This window comes from Ovis canadensis, chromosome 2 (genome assembly GCF_042477335.2).
Source record: "Ovis canadensis isolate MfBH-ARS-UI-01 breed Bighorn chromosome 2, ARS-UI_OviCan_v2, whole genome shotgun sequence".
Lineage (NCBI taxonomy): Eukaryota > Metazoa > Chordata > Mammalia > Artiodactyla > Bovidae > Ovis > Ovis canadensis.
The window spans coordinates 194,377,993-194,402,730 of record NC_091246.1 but is presented as its reverse complement, the minus strand read 5'-3'; positions in this window follow the sequence as shown (position 1 = coordinate 194,402,730).

The following is a 24,738-nucleotide window of genomic DNA, read 5'->3' as shown; positions in this document are numbered from 1 at the left end:
CCCCAGGCTTTTAAACATATTAGAAGAATTCAAAGTGGTTTAAAGTGCTTGTAAAATGGCATTTTGATGATATGAGTGTAAATGAACTCAAACTACTTAGCTAAATTTTTTCTTTAAATTATCTTTGATTCAAAACAAGTTAAGTGAAAATACATTTGCAAATGTACTTGAAGGTTCAATGGATCTTTGATGTTTTGAAATTCAGCTGGAGTTGGTTGATACATTCAGATCCGTCCATTTCCATCCAACCAGTGAGCTGTACCTAGAATTTCAACGAAATCTTTCACCTTCAGAGACCAAAGTAACTTTAATATGTAAATTCATTAAGTATCACTACTCCCATGTCCTTCAGTAGTCTGTGAAATGTCAGAAGAGAGGAGAAATCACACACTAAGGCTGTGTCTGCTGGATACAGAGCATCCTGTTTTGGGGACAAAAAAACCCTACCCCTACCCCTCAAAACAAAGAAGACTCAGAAAATTATAACAGGATTTGTTTCTAAAAATATCTGTAGAGAAATATTTCTTTAGTTTTAACCACGTAACCAAAGCTTTAATGCATTTCTGACTTAATCCTAGCACAAAATAAGAATCACTATCCTTAGACAACAAAGAATTAAGGGCTACAGAGATGATGTAACTTGCTCAAAATCTAAATGTTCAGAATTGATGAAGGCAAGGCTGAGGATGAGTCAGTTCTGTGTAACTAATGACCATGTTGAATTATGTCATAGTCCTTCCTGTCATCACATTACCTGCAGGAGAAGAATTAAAGCTGGCCTCTTGGGCCTTTTGTCTGTCCCTTCTTTAGATATTCTAGTCCCTGTGACATCCTAACTTTCCACTCAATATCCTTTCCTGTTCTGTCCTACTTCTCTGACTTATGCTTGAGCCCAGAATAGGATTTAACATCATCATATCTTAATGTGTTTTGTTTGAAACACCTACAATTCTCATCCTGTGCCTTTTTCTACCCCTACACAGAACACTTCACTTCTGACACTCTGGTCATCAGATGTGTGGGGATCTTGGCTGTACCACATGATTCTATGACACCAGCAGGGTGTTCCTACAAATTAACTCAATTCTGAGATTATCTACCTGGTGATAGTATCAAATCTCAAAAGTTAAGGGCTCAGTCACTTGAGACTGCCCCTCAAATTTACATGTCAATTGCAGTAGCGGGTCCCCAGGTTACCTGCAACTTCTGTCCAACTGGGCAACAAGTCAGAGATTCCCATGACTTTTTTGCCCTTTGTTTCCTAGAACAGCTTACAGAATTCAGAGAAGATATGATAAAGGATATATATGAGAAATCAAACAAAGAGGTCCATAGGGCAAGGTCTGGAATGGTCCTGAGTGCAGAGATTTTGTCTCCATAGAGTTAGTGTGCGTCTTCTGGAATGTGAATATGTTCATCAACCTGAAAGCTCCCCAAATCCCATATTATGGTGAATTTATGGGAGCTTTCTCATGTAGACAAGATCAATTATTAACTTCACAGCCAGTCCCTCTCCCCTTTCTAGAAAATGGGAAGTGGGGCTGAAAATATCAAGCATCTAATAATGATTTGGTCTTCCTGGTGACCAGTCCCCATTCAGGACCCAACCAGAGTCACCTCAACAGAACAAAAGATGCTTCTAATTCTCTTACTGCTTAGGAATTTACAAAGGTTTTTGGAGCCCCATGCCAGGGAGTACAGCCAGAGACCAATATGTGTATTTCATGTTATTTCACATGCATATTTGATGAAGGGAAGAAATTCATTGCTAAATATGCAATATCTTGAATTAGAAAACCAGGGGAGGAAGGAATAGAAGGGAAAGGTCTTGCTTCTTTTAGACCAAGTTGTACTGAATGAATAACTTAGCATGGATATTTATTAATAATAACCCTACAGAAATAACATTTTAATCTCTAATGATTTTTCTAATTGATATCACAATTGAACTGAATATTTTAAAACTCAAGTGTGCCAATGTGGGTCACATTAAGGAAATTTTAAATTGCATAACTGCTACATACATATAATTTCTAAAATCTCCAATCTTGGCATTTATCCATGCAAATGTAAAAAAAAGTGTTAGAATCCACAATGTTATTGAAGTTTAAAGCAAGCATCCCTATGTCTGCCTGCAATGTTGGGTAATTGAATAATATTGGGAAATATTAAATCATGTCAAATACAGCTTAAGTAATCAAAAATTTATAGTTTAAATTTATAATTAATTCATATAAATAATTAACTCTTTAGGTATACAAGTGTTTTTAACCTTTTAGATGATTGATTAATGTATCCATAGTACTTCACATTTCTAAGGATTTCTTTCATGATTTTCAGCTTGAAGAGAAGAATTTGGACTAAACATCTTTTAAAAATTATTAAATTCTTCAATATGTCTTTGGGTTATCACTCTATTTTAAAAGCTACTTATTTATGGAGGAGCCTCTTGACAAATCCGTTTATTCACAAATACACTTTTATCGGTCTTCCCTGGTGGCTCAGCAATAAAGAATGCACCTGCAATTCAGGAGACATAGTTTTGATCTCTGGGTCAGGGAGAATGCCCCTGGAGGTGAGATGGCAACCCATTCCAGTATTCTAGGGGGGAAAATCCCATGGATAATGGAGTCTGGTGGGCTATAGCGCACGGGGTCACAAAGGGTTGGACACAACTGAAGTGCCTGAACATGCATACATACTTTATATCAGCACCTAGTTCATCTTAGGCACTGATCTAGATAATTGGGAAATGGGCTGAATAAAACAAAGTCATACTTCTGCCTGACATCTTTTCTAGTGTTGGTAGAATTATAAATACATAGTTACTGTTTTAATAACTTCTTCACGCAAATGGCTCAGATAGTAAAGAAATTCCTGCATTCCTCCTGTAATGCAGGAGATCCAGGTTCAATCCCTGGGTCAGGAAGATCCCTTGGAGAAGGGAATGGCAGCCCACTCCAATATTATTGCCTGGAGAATCCCATGGAAAGAGGAGCCTAGTGGGCTACAGTTGATGGAGTTTCAATGAGTTGGACTCAACTGAGTGAAAGTGACTAACACTTTCACTTTCACACAGACAAATAAATATAAGGGAAAAGGTAGTGCCAAGTGGAAACCAGAGGTTAATATTTAAATTTTAATGAGTTAACACTTAGGAAAAGACTGGGTAACTGGAGAAGCACACCTGGTTGGAAACTGTAGCATGTGTGAGGACCAGAGATAAGTCCATGCTTCTTATACTTGAATAATGACAAGAAAGCCAGTGTTGGCAGGAGTGTAGTTGGCAAGAGGAAGAGGGCAGGAGAGATACAAGGTAGAAACAAAGGGCAAAATAGTAGGGCTATAAACCATTGTGAGAGTTTTTTTACTTTGCATGAGATGAGGCACCAGTTAGGACAAGATAAGGCTGCTAAGTCGCATCAGTTGTGTCCGACTCTGTGCGACCCCTTAGGCGGTAGCCCACAAGGCTCCCCAGTCCCTGGGATTCTCCTGGCAAGAACACTGAAGTGGGTTGCCATTTCCTTCTCCAAGATAAGGTTAATGCAGTATTATTATTGTGGCCGCTCAATGGAGAACCAACTGTAAGAGATGGAATGGAATATGTAGGTAATTAAAAAATCATGTAAGAAGTAATGATTACAGCAAGTGGTTGTACTACTTTATGCACAATATATATATATGTATAAATGTATATGTGTGCTTTATGATTTTTCAAGAGAGATTTCAGGATTTGCTAATAGCGAGAAAGAACAGCAATGAGAAAAATAAATTAAGGATATTGTTAAGTCTTTTTGGTATGAATGATCAAACAGAAAACTAAATTTACCATTTATTCAAAAGTAGATGACTTTAGATGAGACTGCTTGTGGAAGGCAGAAAGAAGTTAGATTTTCAATATATGACATCAATATTACACTCGCAAATTGTTAGTTCAGTTCAGTCTCTCAGTCGTGTCTGACTCTTTGCGACTGCATGCACTGCAGCATGGCAGGCTTCCCTGTCCATCACCAACTCCTGGAATCTACCCAAACCCATGTGCACTGAGTCGGTGGTGCCACCCAATCATCTCATCCTCTGTCATCCCCTTCTCCTCCTGCCCTCAATCTTTCCCAGCATCAGGGTCTTTTCAAATGAGTCAGTTCTTCACATCAGGTGGCCAAAGTATTGAAGTTTCAGCTTCAGCACCAGTTCTTCCAATGAACACCCAGTATTGATATCCTTTAGGATGGACTGGTTGGATCTCCTTGCAGTCCAAGGAACTCTCAAGAGTCTTCTCCAACACCACAGTTCAAAAGCATCAATTCTTCAGCTGTCAGCTTTCTTTATAGTCCAACTATCACATCCATACATGACAACTGGAAAAACCATAGCCTTGACTAGACGGACCTTTGTTGGCAAAGAAATGTCTCTGCTTTTGAATATGCTGTCTAGGTTGGTCATAACTTTCTTTCCAAGGAGTAAGCATCTTTTAATTTCATGGCTGTGATCATCATCTGCAGTGATTTTGGAGCCCCCAAAAATAAAGTCTAACACGGTTTCCACTGTTTCCCCATCTATTTTCCATGAAGTGATGGGACCAGATGCCATGATATTCATTTTCTGAATGTTGAGCTTTAAGCCAACTTTCTCACTCTCTTCTTTCACTTTCATCAAGAGGCTCTTTAGTTCTTCTTCACTTTCTGCCATAAGGGTGGTGTCATCTGCATATCTGAGGTTATTGATATTTCTCCCAGCAATCTTGATTCCAACTTGTGCTTCATCTAGCACAGCATTTCTCATGATGTACTCTGCATATAAGTTAAATAAGCAGGGTGACAATATACAGCCTTGACATTGTTTTTTTCCTATTTGGAACCAGTCTGTTGTTCCATGTCCAGTTCTAACTGTTGCTTCCTGACCTGCATACAGGTTTTTTTAAGAGTCAGGTCAGGTGATCTGATATTCCCATCCCTTTCAGTATTTTCCTCAGTTTATTGTGATCCACACAGTCAAAGGCTTTGGCATAGTCAATAAAGCAGAAATAGATGTTTTTCTGGAACTCTCTTGGTTTTTGATGACCCAGCGGATGTTGGCAATTTGATCTCTGGATCCTCTGCCTTTTCTAAAACCATCCTAAACATCTGGAAGTTCACAGTTCACGTATTGCTGAAGCCTGGCTTGGAGAATTTTGAGTATTACTTTGCTAGTGTGTGAGATGAGTGCAATTGTGCAGTATTTTGAGCATTCTTTGGCATTGTCTTTCTTCCATTTGGAATGAAAACTGACATTTTCCAGTTTGTGGCCACTGTTGAGTTTTCCAAATTTGCTGACATATTGAGTGCAGCACTTTCACAGCATCATCTTTTTGGATTTGAAACAGCTCAATTGGAATTCCATCACCTCCACTAGCTTTGTTCATAGTGATGCTTTCTAAGGCCCACTTGACTTCACATTCCAGAATGTCTGGCTCTAGGTGATTGTGAGTGATCACACCATTGTGATTATCTGGGTTGTGAAGATCTTTTTTGTACTGTTCTTCTGTGTTAATGAGGGTATAAATTGAGTCCATATTGGAAAACTGTCTAGCTGTATCCACTAAAGCAAAATATACACATATAGAGGAATTTCACTGTGAGATATTTGCCAAATAGAGGTGAGCACAAATTTCCCCAAAAGACATGTTCAAGAAATTTTATAGCAGAATTATTATAAAACCCCAAACTAGAAGGAAACTAAATAATGATCAGCAATATCTTATGACACATTTATACTATATTACACAGCAATTAACATTTTTGAAACATCATGAACACATTCCACAGATAATGTTAAAACAAAATAGATGTAAAAGAGTATATACACTGTAGGAGTCCGATGTTTATATACAGCATAAAAACAGAACAAAGTAACCTATTGTATTAGAAATTAGAATACTGTTAACTTGGGGGCTGATTATTAGCAAAGACGAAAGGACTTCTGTGATGCTGGTAAACAGTGTATTGTCTTTTTAGAAAATTATTCAATTGTATGATGATATTTTCTATATTAAACTATTTGTTTTTTAATTCAATAAACATTTTGTTTAAAATTATTTCTGAAGTACATAGTTTACTTTTAAAGGAAGATGTTGAATGGTCAGTTCCATGTGTGAGTCTAGAGTTCTAAGGATAATCTATCTGGGCTGTGTATGAAACTGTGTTAGGCTCAGAAAGGGCTCATGTGTAGTAATGGGATCAAAGGTTGAAAAAAATATATGTATGTAAGTGTGAAAGTCACTCAACCATGTCCAACTCTGATCTCACAGACGGCAGCCTTTCAGGATCTTTTGTCAATGGAATTCTCCAGGCAAAGATACTGGCGTGGGCTTCCATCCCCTTTCCAGGGGATCTTACTAACCCAGGTGTCAAACTCAGGTCCCCTTAATTGGCAAGCAGATTTTCTACCACTGAGCCGCCAAGGAAGCCCTTCACACACCCTGAACTTGCCGATAAATATATGTATATACATATATATACACATACATATTATATTATATACATACATACATATATATAGGTTATATACATATATATACATATACATACATACATATACACATATATATACATACATACACACACACACACACACACACACACATATATATATATATATATAGGCTTCCCTGGTGACTCCACAGTAAAGAATGCACCCGCCAAAGCAGGAGACTTGGGTTGGATCCCTGGGTCAGGAAGATAACCTGGAGAAGGAAATGGCACCCCACTCCAGTATTCTGGCCTGGGAAATCCCCTGGACAAAGGAACATGGTGAGCTACAGTCCCTGGAATAGCAAAACAGTAGGACAAGACATAGTAACTGAACAACAAAACAAAAAGGTGAGTAAAGCTGATTTCTCTCAAGATGAATATGTCTCAGTGGCAGAAGGAAGGTCATCACTTAAATATGAAAATAAGGGAAGAGGGGGAAAAGATTTTAGAGGAGAGAAGGCATCAAAAATCTCCTTGAGAAACATGACATTGATGAGCATGAGCACGATAGTAATGCTGTAGTCTAATAATAGTCCACTAGCTTTTGGAGTCCATACACTGTAAAACAAATGATTTAGGGCAGCATCTTGTAGACAAGTGTATCTTTCATTTATACAAACACAGATAAAGGTATTAAAAGATCACCATTTGGAGGAACTGTTAATAAGTACCTCTTTATCAGAAATGGGATAACTAAATACAGTTTAATCTGGCAAAGATTTACCAGATCAAGGATGAAGGTAGTTTTCTTCTCATGATCGCTGTTCCTTCAATGGTCATTTTTTCCCTCTTCCTTCCTTATCAAAAATGAATAATTGCATAAATAATTGAGACAAATATCAAAACATTAAGGAATACCAATACAGAATTAACTTCTGGGTATTTTTTCATCAACAGGAAAGTCTCATTACAATAAGATAGCAGATGCTTTCTAGTTTTAGGAAACTTCAAACAGCGTGATGTGAGTTTCTATGTACATCAGTTTATCTACACATGTTTTCACACTACCAATTTTAATTGTTTGTTTCCTTGACTGTAAAATTATAAGAGGTAATGAGTTCTTCATTGTTCACTAATTGTATACTTAAGAGAAGTCTCAGGCAGCAATTGTAAATTGCTGCTTTGTTCCAATGTTTGTGTATTTCAGTGCAAATTATCACACATACATCTGTTCTCACATAAAGCAAACTGCTTCTCTTATGAAAATAAACAGATGCAGTAAGCATCAAAAATCATCATGGTGAATTTTGTTGATTAGAATTTGGTGACTTCTGCTTTTGATATAAAGTATCATTAAAATTCTTATCTATTTATCAGTATACCTATATGTCTATATTCATAAAATACTGAGGCAGAGATATGGAAAACATTACTGCCTACATTGACCCCCAAACTTATTTTTCCAGAGAAAGATATTTTTAGAATGAATGCTTCAAAATAATTTAGAGAGAGAGTAACATCAGAAAAATAATATTGTAGGTAGCTTCTGATGCCCATACATTCATTCATAGAACTATCAGAAACTAGGAAAATTTATAGAACAAACCCATAAATCTGGAAAACAGCTAAAAGTTCACAGCAAACAAGCAATCACTGAATCAAGAAAATGTACCTTAAAAACATTAAAACTCTACGGCATTTTTGCTTCACCTTGCCCTGCCCCTCCACTTTAAACAATGGGAAGAAAATTTAGAATAAAATTCAGTTTTAAAGAGGAGACTTAAAACATTTTATACCTAATTGACAGAAAGTGATCACTCGACCCCAAAACAGCAGAACGTGCATTCTAATCTAGTGACAGGGAAACTTCTCCAAGATGGACCAGATGTTAGACTACAAAACAAGTTTCAATAAATCTAGGAAAAATAAAATTATATACATATCTTTCCTGATGATGTTCTAATAAATCTCAGAATTAAAAGAAAAAAAAAACACAGAAGAAGAAAAAAAACCCTGGAAATTCACAAAGTTGTGAAATTTAAAGTGTACACTCAGTCACCCAGTAGAACAAAGAAGATAGAAGGGAAATTAAAAAATACTTAAAGATGAATGGAAATGAGAATATGACATACTAAAACTTATGCAGTTAAGTCAGTACTCTGAGGGAAATTCAGAGCAGTTTACCACCTACACTTAAAAAAAAAAAAAAGAAATGGTAAATCTATAACCTAATTTTAAACAGCAGCAACTAGGAAAAGAAGAGCAAACTAAACCCAAAGCCAACAAAAGAAAAATAATAATGATTACAGCAGATAGAGTAAATTTTTTTAAAATGCCAGGGAGAATCAATAAAACAAAAAAATTGACTCTCTGAAAAAAATCAACAAAGGTGACAAGACTTTAATTACACTATCAAAGACTAAGTGATAGGGGATCAACTGGGATGGTGGAGCAAGAGGACACCAACTTGGAGATCACCTGTCCCCAAGAAAGCATCAAAAATACATCTACATGTGGTGTAATGCTCACTGAAGACTATCTGGAAACTTGCAGAAGGACTTCTGTATACCCAAAGCTATAGGAAAAATACAGATATAATCATGTAGGAAAGGAAGAAAAGTGATGCACAGGCAAACACCTACCCTGGGGGATGAGCAGCCAGAGCCATGAATTGGGCACTCAGTCCTAGAACTACACAAGGGAGACGAGCCCCGCCCTGGCTGGTTGGAGGACAGCGGGGACTGACAGGAAAGCTTTGGGAAGCCTGGACATTTGTGCAGAGCATGTGCACACTTGCTCGCCTTGGAGGCAGTATGGACAGAGGTCAGCTCTAGAGACTGCTGAGTTTCCTGTGACATCCTTGACATGTGCTCTCACCCAAACCAAGTAAACACTCTGGGCCTGCTCACTCAAACCACAGCAAGGCAATGAATCTGTCAGGGCCACCACCCAAGAGAAGGCTTGACCTTGAGACTAGAGACTATCCAATCCCGAGGCAGGGCCTGGTTGGGGTGGCAGTGAGTATTGCTGGCACCTACTTAAGCAGCACATTTGAAGCAGCCCAAATCTCTGAGAGCCACTTCTCACACAGCTCACACCCAGGTATACTCTGGGAATACACACAAGCATAGCCTGTCCTGCAGCGTGGTGTCAAAACAGGGTGGGTGTGGCAGAGCCTGGGGACAGTCGATCATCTGTGAGGGACAGGGTGGACTTGCACTCAAGGCTTGTCCTGAGAGGAATGAGGAAAACCACTGCAGAAGCCTGAACATGCAACATATCTGATACAGTTTGCACTGCTATTGATGACATGAGCTGAGAGCCTGCACGGGCCCCATTTACTTCAGCACTTCCTTGCTCTGGGGCAAAGTTCCTGGTGTGGAGAGGCAGGGAAAAAAAAAAAGAACCCAGCTAGCTCAGGCCAACCCTCAGGGCTTTTACTCCAGCAACTTGGGATAAGATCCCACCCTCAGTAGAGCAAAGAGATGGTCACTTAGCAGAGAGGAAGCTGCGCTCACACCTTGCACTAGGCACTCCATCTCCAGCCCCACGGCTACCAAGGTGATAGCTGCCAGCACACCCTGAAGAAAGATGTGACTTGCATCTACATCAACTTCAGCTCTCCTACAGAAGGCTGGGTACATGAGTCTGTATAAGGACACTTTCAAAAACAATACCTTTTCAAGAGCACAATAGGTAACTTTTTCCCTAAATTCATACAGGCTGAAAATTTAAGCAAAATGAAAAGGTAGAGGAACTGCTTTCAACTGAAAGACAAAGCTTCAGAAAATATTTTTTAAATGGAACAGAAATAAACAGCTTACTAAGTAAAGAATTCAAAGCACTGAAAATAAAAATATTAACTACACTAAGTAAAGGAATACATGAACATAGTGAAATTATTAATTAGGAACTAGAAACTATAAAAACACACCCAATCAGATACAAAGAATTTAATAATCAAAATAAAATATGCTCTAGAAAGAATGAATAATAGGTAAGTGATACAGAGGTACGTTGGAGAAGGAAATGGCAACCCATTCCAGTGTTCTTGCCTGGAGTATCCTGTGGACAGAGAAGCCTGGTGGGTTGCTGTCCATAGTGTCACACAGAGGCAGACACAACTGAAGTGACTTAGCATGCATGCATGCATTGGAGAAGGAAATGGCAACCCACTCCAGTATTCTTGCCTGGAGAATCCCAGGGACAGAGGAGCCTGGTAGGCTGCCATCTATGGGGTTGCACAGAGTCAGACATGACTGAAGCAGGTAAGAAGCAGCAGCAGCAGCAACAGAGGTATGTTCAAGTTATCTGGAAAATAGAGTATTGGAAATCACCCAAACAAAACAGCAAAAAGAAGAGCAAATTTAAAAAAAAAGAAGAAGAAAAGAAAAATGTCTAAGAGATATTTGTAGTAACATTAACGTGTGCCAACATTTGTATACTAGAGATCCAAAAAGAGGACTTAGAGTGAAGATCTACATGATGTATTTGAGGACATTATGGCCAATAACTTTCCAAACTTGAAGAAGGAAAGATATTCAGGTACAGGGAGCAAAGAAGTCCTGAAACAAAATGAACCCAACTCTATCCAAACCAAAACATGTCAAAATTCAAATCAGAAAATTTAGAGAGAATTCTAATAGCAGCTAGAGAAAAAGAGAGTCATATGCAACGGAATTCCTATAAGGCTTTCAACTGGTTTCTCTACAGAAATTTTACAGACCAGAGGGAGCAGCATGACATATTCAAAGTGCTGAAAGGGAAAAAGCTGCCACTTAGCCAAAGTGGAAACAATGCCCTGTTGTGGTTGTGTCTGGTGGAAAAGTAAAGTCTAATGCTATAAAGAACAATATTACATAGGAACCTGGAATGTTAAGTCCATGAATCAAACAGGAGATAGCAAGAGCAAACATTGACATTTTAGGTATAAGTGAACTAAAATGGATGGGAATGGGTGAATTTAATTCAGATGACCATTATGTCTACTACTGTGGGCAAGAATCCCTTAGAAGAAATGGAATAGCCCTCACAGTTAACAAGAGTGCAAAATGCAGTACTTGGGGGCAATCTCAAAAATGACGGGATGATCTCAGTGTTTCCAAGGCAAACCATTCAATATCACAGTAATCCAAGTCTATGCTACTAATGCTGAAGAAACTGACACTGAACAACTCTATGAAGACTTATAAGCCTGTCTAGAACTAACTGCAAAAAAAGATGTCCTTGTCATCATAGGAGACTGGAATGCAAAACTAGGAAGTCAAGAGGTACCTAGAGAAACAGGAAAGTTTGGCCTTGGAGTACAATGTGAAGAAAAGCAAAGGCTAACAGAGTTTTGACAAGAGAACACACTAGTCAGAGCATACAGCATCTTCCAACAACGTGAGACAACTTTACATATGGACATCACCAGGTGGTCAATACTGAAATCAGACTGATTATATTCTTTGCAGCACAGTTGGAAAAGCTCTATCCAGTCATCAAAACAAGACTAGGAGCTCAGTGGCTCAGATCTGTGAGACACTCTGTGGCTCAGATCTGTGGCTCAAATCATGAACTCCTTATTGCCAAATTGAGACTTAAATTGAAGAAAGTAAGGAAAACCACCAGACCATTCAGGTATGACCTAAAATCAAATCCCTTACATTTATACAGTGGAAGTTACAAATGGATTCAAAGGATTAGATCTGATAGAAACAGTGCTTGAAGAACTATGGACAGAGGTTCATAACATTGCACAGGTGGTGCTTATCAAAACCATCCCCCCAAAGAAGAAATACAACAAGGCAAAATGGTTGTTTGAGGAGGCTTTAAAAATAGCTGAGAAATGAAGAGAATCAAAAGCAAAGCAGAAAAGTAAAGTTACAACCCATCTGAATGCAGAGTTCCAAAGAATATCAAGGAGAGATAAGAAAGCCTTTCTAAGTGATCAATGCAAATAAATAGAGGAAAACAACAGAATGGGAAAGACTAAAGATCTCTTCAAGAAAATTAGACATACAAGGGAACAGTTCATGCAAAGATGGGCACAATAAAGGACAGAAATGGTAAGGACCTAATAGAAGCAGAAGATATTAAGAAGAGGTGGCAAGAATACACAGAAGAACTATACAAAAAAAGATCTTAATGACTTGGATAACCACGATGGTGTGATCACTCACCTAGAGCCAGATATCCTAGAATGCAAACTCAAGTGGATTTTAACAAACATTACGAACAAAGCTAGGAGAGGTGATGGAATCCCAGCTGAGCTATTTCAAATCCTAAAAGATGATGGTGTGAAAGTGCTGCACTCAGTATGCCAGTAAGTGGCCGTAGGCCACGAGAAAATGTTACTTTTTATTCCAAACCAAAGAAGAGCAATGCCAAAGAATGTTGAAACTACCACACAATTGCACTCATTCCACATGCCAGAAATTTAATGCTCAAAATCCTTCAAACTATGCTTCAACAGTACCTGAACCAAGAACTTCTAAATGTACAAGCTGGATTTAGAAAAGGCAGAGGAACCAGAAATCAAATTGCCAACATCCATTAGATCATAGAAAAAGCATGAGAATTCCAGAGAAACAAACATTTACTTCTGCTACATTGACTACGCTAAAGCCTTTGACTGTTTGGATCACAACACACTGGAAAATTCTTAAAGCAATGGGAATACCAGACAACATTATCTGCTTCCTGAGAAACCCGTATGCAAGTCAAGAAGTAATAGTAAGAACCAGACATGGAAAAATGGACTAGTTCAAAATTGGGAAAGCTGGTCAAGGCTGTATATTATCACTCTGCTTATTTAACTTATATGCAGGGGCACATCATGTGAAATGCCAGGTTGTATGAAGCACAAACTGGAATCAAGATTGCTGGTAGTAGTGTTAGTCACTCAGTTGTGTCTGACTATTTGGGATCCCATGGACTGTATCTGGCCAGGCTCATTTGTCCATGGAATTCTCCAGGCAGGAATACTGGAGTGTGTAGTCTATCCTTTCTCCAGGGGATATTCCCAACCTAGGAATCAAACCCTGGTCTCCCACATTGCAGGCAGATACTTTAACAGGATAAATATCAATAACCTCAGATATGCAGATGACATCACTATTATGGTAGGAAGTAAAGAGGAACTAAAGAGCCTCCTGATGAAAGTGAAAGAGGAAAGTGAAAAAGTGGGTTTAAAACTCAGCATTCAAAAAATTAAGATCATGGCATCCAGTCCCATCTCTATATGGCAAATAGATGGGGAAAAAATGTAAATGATGACAGACTTTATTTTCTTGGGCTCCAAAATCACTGTGGACAGTGACTGCAGCCATGAAATTAAAAGATGCTTGCTCCTTGGAAGAAACGCTGTGAAAACTTAGACAGCATATTAAAAAGCAAAAATATTACTTTGCTGACAAAGGTCAAGATAGTCAAAGCTGTGGTTTTTCCGGTAGTCATGTATAGACGGGAGAAGGCTATGGCACCCCACTCCAGTACTCTTGCCTGGAAAATCCCATGGATGGAGGAGCCTGGTGGGCTATAGTCCATGGGGTCACTAAGAGTCGGACACGACTGAGCGACTTCACTTTCACTTCTCACTTTCATGCTTTGGAGAAGGAAATGGTAACCCACTCCAGTGTTCTTGCCTGGAGAATCCCAGGGACAGCGGAGCCTGGTGGGCACAGAGTTGGACACCACTGAAGCAACTTAGCAGCAGCAGCAGCAGCAGCAGCAACAGCAGCAGCAGCAGCAGCAGCAGCAGCAGCAGCAGCGTGTATAGATGTGAGAGTTGAACCATAAAGAAGGCTGAACACTGAGGCACTGACGCTTTTGAACTGTGGTGTTGGAGAAGACTTTAGAGAGTCTCTTACACTGCAAGGAGATCAAAGTGGTCAATTGTAAAGGAAATCAACCCTAAATAATTCATTAGAAGGGCTAATGCTAAAGCTGGAGCTCCAATACTTTGGTCACCTGATGTGAAGAGCTGACTCATTAGAAAAGATCCTGATGCTGGGAAAGAATGAAGTCAGGGGGAGAAGGGAATAACAGAGGATGAAGTGGTTGGATAGCATCATCAACTCAATGGCCACAAATTTGAGCAAAGTCCAGAAGATGATGAAGGACTGAGAAACCTGGAGTGCTGCAGTCCATGGGGTCACAGTCAGACACGACTGAGCGATTGAAAAACAGCAAAGGATGTTATACCCAGAAAGATTATCATATAGAATAGAGGAAAACATGAACTCTCACAGAAGCAATCTGTAAGATATAAGAAAAATTTAATTAGTTTTAAGAAAATTATTTTTTTTTAATTTTCTACTTTACTAACTTTTAGTGTATTTTGGCTAAACAAAAGACCTGTGAATTTTGTACATTACTTTTTAAAAACAGTATATAAGAAAATCCCTTTGAAGAGAAAAAAAAAGGACTATTTATAATTACAGTAGGATTTTCCTACAAGCCTATCACAGACACCAAAAACAGATTTATTATGTAGTGTATATTTACCTCTGAAACTCTGAGTACAACTATAAAATAATTAAGAGAAGTACTAAATTATATAAAAGGTTTTGTTACATAATACATGGCACTTAAGCAAATAAATTCTGTGTCTCAGTTTTATTATCCAGATATGAAATAAATGTTCTGGATTATCTCTGAGTATCTAAACAGTTGAATTTCATAAGTATTTTTAGACTTTATCAAGTACAATCTGAAACTAAAGTTCACTTAACACTTCCCCCTACTTGTGTAGATATTTATTAGAACTCAAGTGAATAAATTGTGTAAAGAATTATTCAAAGTTGTCAAGAACACATACACATATACATATACACATCACTTCCTGAGCAAACTAGCCTAAATTTATCTAGGTTCACAGATTTAAAATGACTACAGAATGACTGAGGGTGGAATGTAGGTACAGCTACAAATGAATTACTAAGTAATACATCAACCTGAACCAGAAAAATCTAATGCAATTCTTCTTTTCCATTCATTGTATTTGCATATAGCACAATTCATAAGGAGAAAAAAAGGCATTCTTTTACTTTAAACAAATCTCTACTGCTTCTTTGACAAGTTATTCTAGATAATGATGCTTATAGACTGCAATGTGCTCATACCTGTAATCCTTTAGATATTTTTCATGTACACACAATATCAAAGAATTTGTCTAGTACTATTCAGCTTCTACCTCTCAGTTTATAGGAACCTGAGATTTACTTTCATGAACGAATTATTGTCCTAACTGAAAGGAAGAATAGGCAGAGTGCTTCTGGGTTTATTAGAATTTGTGTTTTAGGCATAGCCTATGATATCAAGAGAGGCTGGCAAGTCATGGTGAGCACCTTTTTACAGACTGTCCTGCAAGAGCAACCTGTCTTTCTGCCTCACTTAGAATTTTAGCTAGAAGAGTTAGTGGAACTAAACAATTATTTATGCTTTTTGTCTTTTTTGGTTTTGCTTTTTGTCCTTTTTAGTTTTTTAAAAGACCCTTGAGGATATGTGCAAAAACAATTTTTCTGTAGGATAAGTAGCAGTAAGAGTAAGAAGGAGCTAAGACAGTCAAAATAGAAAAAAAAATAAGGCTGGGCAGAGTAAATAAAAGGAAAATTACAGGGAATGAGGAAATGTTGAAAAGAATGAGGGAAAGAGAAATTATAGAGAGAGATTGAAAAGTGAAACATGGCAATGTATTGTGGCTATTTCACATTCTCCTCTATTTTCAACTGATCTCTCTTTACTGATTCTTTCATTCCAAAATTTTTCTATTTTATTTTTCTTACTTCTTTTAATAATTGTTTTTCTCTTATAAATGTCCCCTAAAATAAAAATACAATTAATAGTTTAAAAGAAAATGGCTGTGTTTTTGTCCAACTCATTTATTCATTAATTTGCATATTCAGTTTTTGGCAGTAAAGCCAGACTCCATTATCCAGTTTTATTTGCAGTCAGTATAGACCAATGACTGAATTCTAGCCAATGGAGTGTGTGAGAAACTGTGTGAGTTACTCTTGGACCTAAGTGGTAAGAGTATCTGGAATTTCTCTTTTCTTTTCAAAATAACACAGAAAGCAGAGGGGTCTAAGACCATAAGCCCATAGGATCAAATAAGTCCAAAATGTGAAAAAAATGTGTTCCGCAAACCTACAAAACCAGGAGTATATATGACATGAATTGCTATGTGAATAAGAAATAAAATCCTATCTCTGTTGGGATGTGGGAATTTATAGCATAGCTAGAATTACCCAAAAATGCATAGAAGCGTAAGAGTCAGAACCCTCTACACTAGTAACAGTGCTCTTTCTCTGTTCTTTTTCTCATTTACGGGAATTGTTTACAATTCCTTTGTTTATATTTTGCATCTATCAGAACATAAGCTGGGAGAATTAAAGACTCTAGCAACCTAACATTTTCTTGTTTTCCTGTCTTTTAGCTTTATATGTGTATCAATTGAGTTCCTTTTAAGTTTTCCATTAAACAGACACATGCACTCAATCAATCAACAGTCCAAATATTGTGGATTAGCTGATTTACCTTCTTTCATTGATTGAATCACATAGCTAATTAACTTGTCTAAATTACTGTTTGTCTTGGTGCCATAGAAGCCCTAACATTTGTTTTTTAACTTTGATGTATGTTTATTAAAATTGGATTTTTTAGCACCTTTGTGAAAAGAAATTCAGTAAGAAAATTCCATTTTATAAATATTTCCCTATTTCAGAACATTTTTATTGTGAGGTAAATATATCAGAAATTCACTCTCCCTGGAAAAGACATTAAAAACAATGTGAATTGAAAAATTAAAATGACAGTTCTAGAATGTCAAAAGTCTGTAGTCATATGTATTTTATCCATTTAATATTCCACTTGTGCTATTTATAATTATGGGTGCAATTTTTAAGAAAGAAATCTGTTACTATTTGGAATTATTTCATAACAAAAAAATCTTAAATGAATTGAAACATTTCAACAAAATATATTTAATAAAAACTAATAAAAGACTAAGTTCATGCTAATAAATATAGAGACTATTATAGGCCAATATTTACAATTGGCATTTCAGTTTATATAAAACAATATATCCATGCTAAAATGATTTGTGAATCTGTGGAGAATGAAAATCAGGTAAATGTAGTATTTATGTACAATGTGTTAAATGTAAAGGATAAGTGAAATTATTAGATTTCACCAAAAATTTTACCATATATAAATAAAAATACATAATATTTTTTTCTTAACTGTTTATTTCAGCCACCAGAAATTATTTGACCTCCAAACAAGGAAAATTCCAGTGAGAGGCTTTTTGTTGAGAGTGTAAGTGGTGCTTAAAAATGTCTGACATCATATACTATTAATCTGTTTGAGACAATATTTTCTGAGGGATGTAACACATGGCTGAATAATTTACACTGCCTTCCTCTTGCTTTGTTATACATTGCATGGCAAATTACTATAAAAATAAGATCTTTGTTTCTTGAGTTTATCTTTTCTTGCTGCTTCACTTGGTCCCAAACTTGTAATCTTGTATTTGTGACAGTGCTTTGGTCACTGAGGAAAGGACTTTGATGTTATAAACACATGGCAGAGATTTCAGATAAGTTAAAAAAAAGAAAAAAAAAAAACAGAGCTTGAAAATGGACAAAAGAAGCAAAAAATCCTTTTGGCATTCAGTTCAGTCAATTCAGTTGCTCAATTGTGTCCGACTTTTGCGACCCCATGAACCACAGCATTCGAGGCCTGTCTGTCTATCACCAACTCCCAGAGTCTACTCAAACTCATGTCCATTGAGTTGGTGATGCCATCCAACCATTTCATCCTCTGTCATCCCCTTCTCTTCCTGTCTTCAATCTTTCCCAGCATCAGGGTCTTTTCAAATGAGTCAGCTCTTCACAGCAGATGGCCAAATTATTGGAGTTTCAGCACCAGTCCTTCCAATGAACACCCAGGACTGATCTCCTTTAGGATGGACTGGTTGGATCTCCTTGCAGTCCAAGGGATTCTCAAGTGTCTTCTCCAACACCACAGTTCAAAAGCAACAATTCTTCTGTGCTCAGCTTTCTTTATAGATCAACTCTCACATCCATATGTGACTACTGGAAAACCATAGCCTTGACTACATAGACCTTTTTTGGCAAAGTAATGTCTCTGCTTTTTAATATGCTGTCTGGATTGGGCATAACTTTCCTTCCAAGGAATAAGCATCTTTTAATTTCAAGGCTGTGATCACCATCTGCAGTGATTTTGGAGCCCCAAAAAATAAAGTCTGACACTGTTTCCCCATCTATTTGCCATGAAGTGATGGGACAGATGCCATGATCTTAGTTTTCTGAATATTGAACTTTAAGCCAACTTTTTCACTCTCCTCTTTTACTTTCATCAAGAGGCTTTTCCTGCCATAAGGGTGGTTGTCATCTGCATATCTGAGGTTATTGATATTTCTCCCAGCAATCTTGATTCCAGCTTGTGCTTCTGTTAGCCCAGTGTTTCTCATGATGTACTCTGCATATAAGTTAAATAAGCAGGGTGACAATATATAGCCTTGACATACTCCTTTTCCTATTAGGAACCAGTCTGTTGTTCCATGTCCAGTTCTAACTGTTGCTTCCTGATCTGCATATAGGTTTCTCAAGAGGCAGGTCAGGTGGTCTGGTATTCCCATCTCTTTCAAAATTTTCCACAGTTTATTGTGATCTACACAGTCAAAGGCTTTTGCATAGTCAATAAAGCAGAAATAAATGTTTTTCTGGAACTCTGTTGCTATTTTGATGATTCAGTGGATGCTGGCAATTTGATCTCTGGTTCCTCTGCCTTTTCTAAAATCAGCTTGAACATCTGGAATTTCACAGATCAGATATTGCTGAAGCCTGGCTTGGAGATTTTGAATATTGGACAGGGAGGCCTGGCTTGCTGCGATTCATGGGGTCACAAAGAGTCAGACATGACTGAGAGACTGAACTGAACTAAACTGAGTGTGTGAAATTTTGGTTTTAAAATGTTTATTAAAAATGAGGTTCAATTTAATATATAGTCTGTCAGAGTTAATTTATACTAAGATTGCTGATAGAAGTTTTGGGCAAATTAGTTTCTTGAGGCTAGTCAGGAGATAGCATGATATTGGTATGAATAATATGTCAGAATCTGAAACATTTGGGTTTTCATCTCAAAGCACTATTTCTTCAGTTACCTGTGTTCTGAGCGTTAACTTTATCATCTGAGTAATCAAATTAAAAATCTTACTGGGACTTCTCTGCAGGTCAGTGGGTTAGATTCCACACTCTTAATGTTGGTGGCCCAATTCCAATCCCTGGTCAGGTAACAAGATCCCACATAATGCAATTAAAACATGAATCAGCCAAATATGTAAATAAAATAAATATTTTAAAAAATATAAGCTTACTGTATCACTGAGGTGATTTATATAAGAAAATTACCTTATTAAATGATTACTACTACTTAATATTTAGTATTACTACTACTTAAAAATTACCTTATTAAATGATTACTACTATTAGGGTCCATCCTGCCATGGCAATGTTGATAAAACATGATTGTATTTTTTTTCTTCCTCTTTTGTTGCCAGAGCTACTCCAGGTTTTTGCTCAAAACCCTCCAGTCCCCACAATTAACAGGAGTTCCCTTGCTCCAAACCTGCCAAGCCCCGCCCCATCTCCAGCAAGAGTGAACATAAATCTTTAAGTGAAAGGATCCAGAGATAAGAAAGGAAGCTATAAACAACCAAAGACCAGATGAATTCAGCTGAGACCAAGATGGTAGTGAATCCAACCTCCAACAGACTCTGAGTCTGAGTCTTGCTAAATTAGCAAATTAAATAACACATCTATCATTAGTTATCACTTGACTTTAAGGATCAAAAGAATAAAAATATTCTTTCTTTTTTCCCAATCCCTGAAAAGTCCTGTTATTTCCAGGGTCGATTAATGCACATGCCTCCTCAAAATTAGCCTCACCCCTCCTCCCTTTGTCCCTGTGGCTCATATGGTAAAGTACTTGCCTGCTGTGTGGGAGACCTGGGCTCAATCCGTGGGTCAGGAAGATCCCTTGGAGAAGGGAATGACAACCAACTACAGTAATTCTTGCCTGGAGAATTCCATGGACAAGGGAACCTCGCAGGCTACAATCCATGGGCTTCCCAAGTCTGACATGACTGAGCAACTAGCACTCCTCCCTTTGTCTTTACTCTTTAAAATTAAATCTTTCTTCAGTTAGGCAAGAAGTTGACTTGGTAACTTAGTTACTGCTTCTCAATTCTTTGGCCACTGAACAAAGCTTGTGTTGTGTTGATCTCAATGTCAGTTCAGTTCAGTTCAGTTGCTCAGTCGTGTCTGACTGAGCGTGAATTGCAGCACGCCAGGCCTCCCTGTCCATCACCAACTCCTGGAGTTCACTCAGACTCACGACCGTCGAGTCCGTGAAGCCATCCAGCCATCTCATCCTCGGTCATCCCCTTCTCCTCCTGCCCCCAATCCCTCCCAGCATCAAAGTCTTTTCCAATGAGGCAACTCTTCACATGGGGTGGCCAAAGTACTGCAGTTTCAGCTTTAGCATCATTCCTTCCAACGAAAGCCCAGGGTTGATCTCCTTCAGAATGGACTGGTTGGATCTCCTTGCAGTCCAAGGGACTCTCAAGAGTCTTCTCCAACACCACAGTTCAAAAGCATCCATTCTTCAGCGCTCAGACTTCTTCACAGTCCAACTCTCACATCCATACATGACCATAGGAAAAACCATAGCCTTGACTAGACAGAACTTAGTCGGCAAAGTAATGTCTCTGCTTTTGAATATACTATCTAGGTTGGTCATAACTTTTCTTCCAAGGAGTAAGCATCTTTTAATTTCATGGCTGTAGTCACCATCTGCAGTGATTCTGGAGCCCCTCCCCCCCAGAAAGTCTGTCACTGTTACCACTGTTTCCCCATCTATTTCCATGAAGTGATGGGACCAGATGCCATGATCTTCGTTTTCTGAATGTTGAGCTTTAGGCCAACTTTTTTGCTCTCCTCTTTCACTTTCCTAAAGAGGCTTTTTAGCTTCTCTTCACTTTCTGCCATAAGGCTGGTGTCATCTGCATATCTGAGGTTATTTGTTTCTCCCAGCAATCTTGATTCCAGCTTGTGTTTTTTTCCATTCCAGTGTTTCTCATGATGTACTCTGCATATAAGTTAAATAAGCAGGGTGACAGTATACAGCCTTGACGTACTCCTTTTCCTATTTGAAACCAGTCTGTTGTTCCATGTCCAGTTCTAACTGTTGCTTCCTGACCTGCATACAGATTTCTCAAGAGGCAGATCAGGTGGTCTGGTATTACCATCTCTTTCAGAATTTTCCACACAGTCAAAGTCTTTGGCATAGTCAATAAAGCAGAAATAGATGTTTTTCTGGAACTCTCTTGCTTTTTCCATGATCCAGTGGATGTTGGCAAATTTATCTCTGGCTCCTCAGCCTTTTCTAAAACCAGCTTGAACATCAGGGAGTTCATGGTTCACGTATTGCTGAAGTCTGGCTTGCAGAATTTTGAGCATTACTTTACGAGCATGTGAGATGAGTGCAATTGTGCGGTAGTTTGAGCAATCTTTGGCATTGCCTTTCTTTGGAATTGGAACGAAAACTGACCTTTTCCAGTCCTGTGGCCACTGCTGACTTTTCCAAATTTGCTGGCATATTGAGTGCAGCACTTTCCCAGCATCATCTTTCAGGATTTGAAATAGCTCAATTGGAATTCCATCACCTGCACTAGCTTTGTTTGTAGTGATGCTTTCTAAGGCCCACTTGACTTCACATTCCAAGATGTCTGGTTCTAGATTAGTGATCACATCATCATGACTATCTGGGTCGTGAAAATCTTTTTTTTGTACAGTTCTTCCATGTATTCTTGCCACCTCTTCTTAATATCTTCTGCTTCTGTTAGGTCCATACCATTTTGTCCTTTATTGAGCCCATCATTGCATGAAATGTTCCCTTGGTATCTCTAATTTTCTTGAAGGGATTTCTAGTCTTTCCCAATCTGTTGTTTTCCTCTATTTCTTTGCATTGATCACTGAAGAAGGCTTTCTTATCTCTTCTTTCTATTCTTTGGAACTCTGCTTTCAGATGCTTATATCTTTCCTTTTCTCCTTTACTTTTGACCTCTCTTCTTGTCACAGCTATTTGAAAGGCCTGCCCAGACAGCCATTTTGCCTTTTTGCATTTCTTTTCCATGGGGATGGTCTTGATCCGTGTCTCCTGTACAATGTCATGAACCTCATTCCATAGTTCATCAGGCACTCTATCAGATCTAGGCCCTTAAATCTATTTCTCACTTCCACCGTATAATCATAAGGAATTTGATTTAGGTCATACCTGAATGGTCTTGCAGTTTTCCCTACTTTCTTCAATTTAGGACTGAATTTGGCAATAAGTAGTTCATGATCTGAGCCCATAGTCAGCTCTTGGTCTTGTTTTTGTTGACTGTATAGAGCTTCTCCATCTTTGGCTGCAAAGAATATAATCAATCTGATTTTGGTGTTGACCATCTGGTGATGTACATGTGTAGAGTTTTCTCTTGTGTTGTTGGAAGAGGGTGTTTGCTATGACTAGTGCGTTCTCTTGGCAAAACTCCATTAGCCTTTGCCCTGCTTCATTCTGTACTCCAAGGCCAAATTTGCCCATTACTCCAGGTGTTTCTTGACTTCTTACTTTTGCATTCCAGTCCCCTATAATGAAAAGGACATCTTTTTGTGGTGTTAGTTCTAAAAGGTCTTGTAGGTCTTCATAAAACTGTTCAACTTCAGCTTCTTCAACATTACTGGTTGGGGCATAGACTTGGATAACTGTGATGTTGGATGGTTTGCCTTGGAAATGAAGAGAGATCATTCTGTCATTTTTGAGATTGCATCCAAGTACTGCATTTCAGACTCTTTTGTTGACCATGATGGCTACTCCATTTCTTCTGAGGGATTCCTGCCCACAGTAGTAGATATAATGGTCATCTGAGTTAAATTCACCTATTCCAGTCCATTTTAGTTCACAGATTCCTAGAATGTGGATGTTCAACCTTGCCATCTCTTGTTGACCACTTCCAGTTTGCCTTGATTCATGAACCCTTCATTCCTGGTTCCTATGCAATACTGCTCTTTATAGCGTCAGATCTTGCTTCTATCACCAGTCACATCTACAACTGGGTATTGTTTTTGCTTTGGCTCCATTCCTTCATTCTTTCTGTAGTTATTTCTCCTCTGATCTCCAGTAGCATATTGGGCACCTAATGACCTGGGGAATTCCTCTTTTGGTATCCTATCATATTGCCTTTTCATACTGTTCATGGGGTTCTCAAGGCAAGAATACTGAAGTGGCTTGCCATTCCCTTCTCTAGTGAACCACATTCTGTCAGACCTCTCCACCATGACCCGCCTATCTTGGGTTGCCACACAGGCATGGCTTTGTTTCATTGAGTTAGACAAGACTGTGGTCCTAGTGTGATTAGATTGACTAGTTTTCTGTGAGTATGGTTTCAGTGTGTCTGCCCTCTGATGCCCTCTTGCAACACCTACCATCTTACTTGGGTTTCTCTTACCTTGGACGTGGGGGTATCTCTTCACGTACTCAAACCCAAATGAAAAATGAACCCTTCCCCCAGGGAGGCAGAGAGTCTCTGCCAGGCTTGGAGGGTCCACAGGACTTAATTCAGTGACAGTTTCAAGTTTGGGTTTCCCTGATCTGCCTGCAATGCGGGAGATACCTGTTTGATTCCTGGGACAGGAAGATCTGCTGGAGAAAAGATACCCACTGGAGTATTCTTGGGCTTCCCTTGTGACTCATCTGGTAAAGAATTCACCTGCAACCGGGAGACCCTGGTTTGACCCCTGTGTTGGGAAGATCTCCTAGAGAAGGGAAAGACTACCCACTCCAGTATTATGGCCTAGAGAATTCCATGGACTGTATAGTTCATGGGGTCTCAAAGAGTTGGACACTACTGAGCGACTTTCACTTCAAATCAAGTTTAAAAAAAATGATAAAAAATAATTACAACCTGAGACAGTTGTACTTAGAAAGTGGTTTTGTTGATATGCCCAAGAAATGTATTAATAAACATTATAAACCATATGACCAGGAGTCCTTTGAAGACAAGGAAAAGAAGATAATAGCATCAGCATAGTCTTGCTAAAAAGCCGAAATGCCAGTTTTCTGTCCATTACAAAAATAAGCCAAGGATAGAGAAAATCAAGAATCATAATATAATTTTCTTTTCCCCCTTCATTTTAATTTCCCATATAATGCAATTAAATTCAGTAAATGTTGAAGCCAA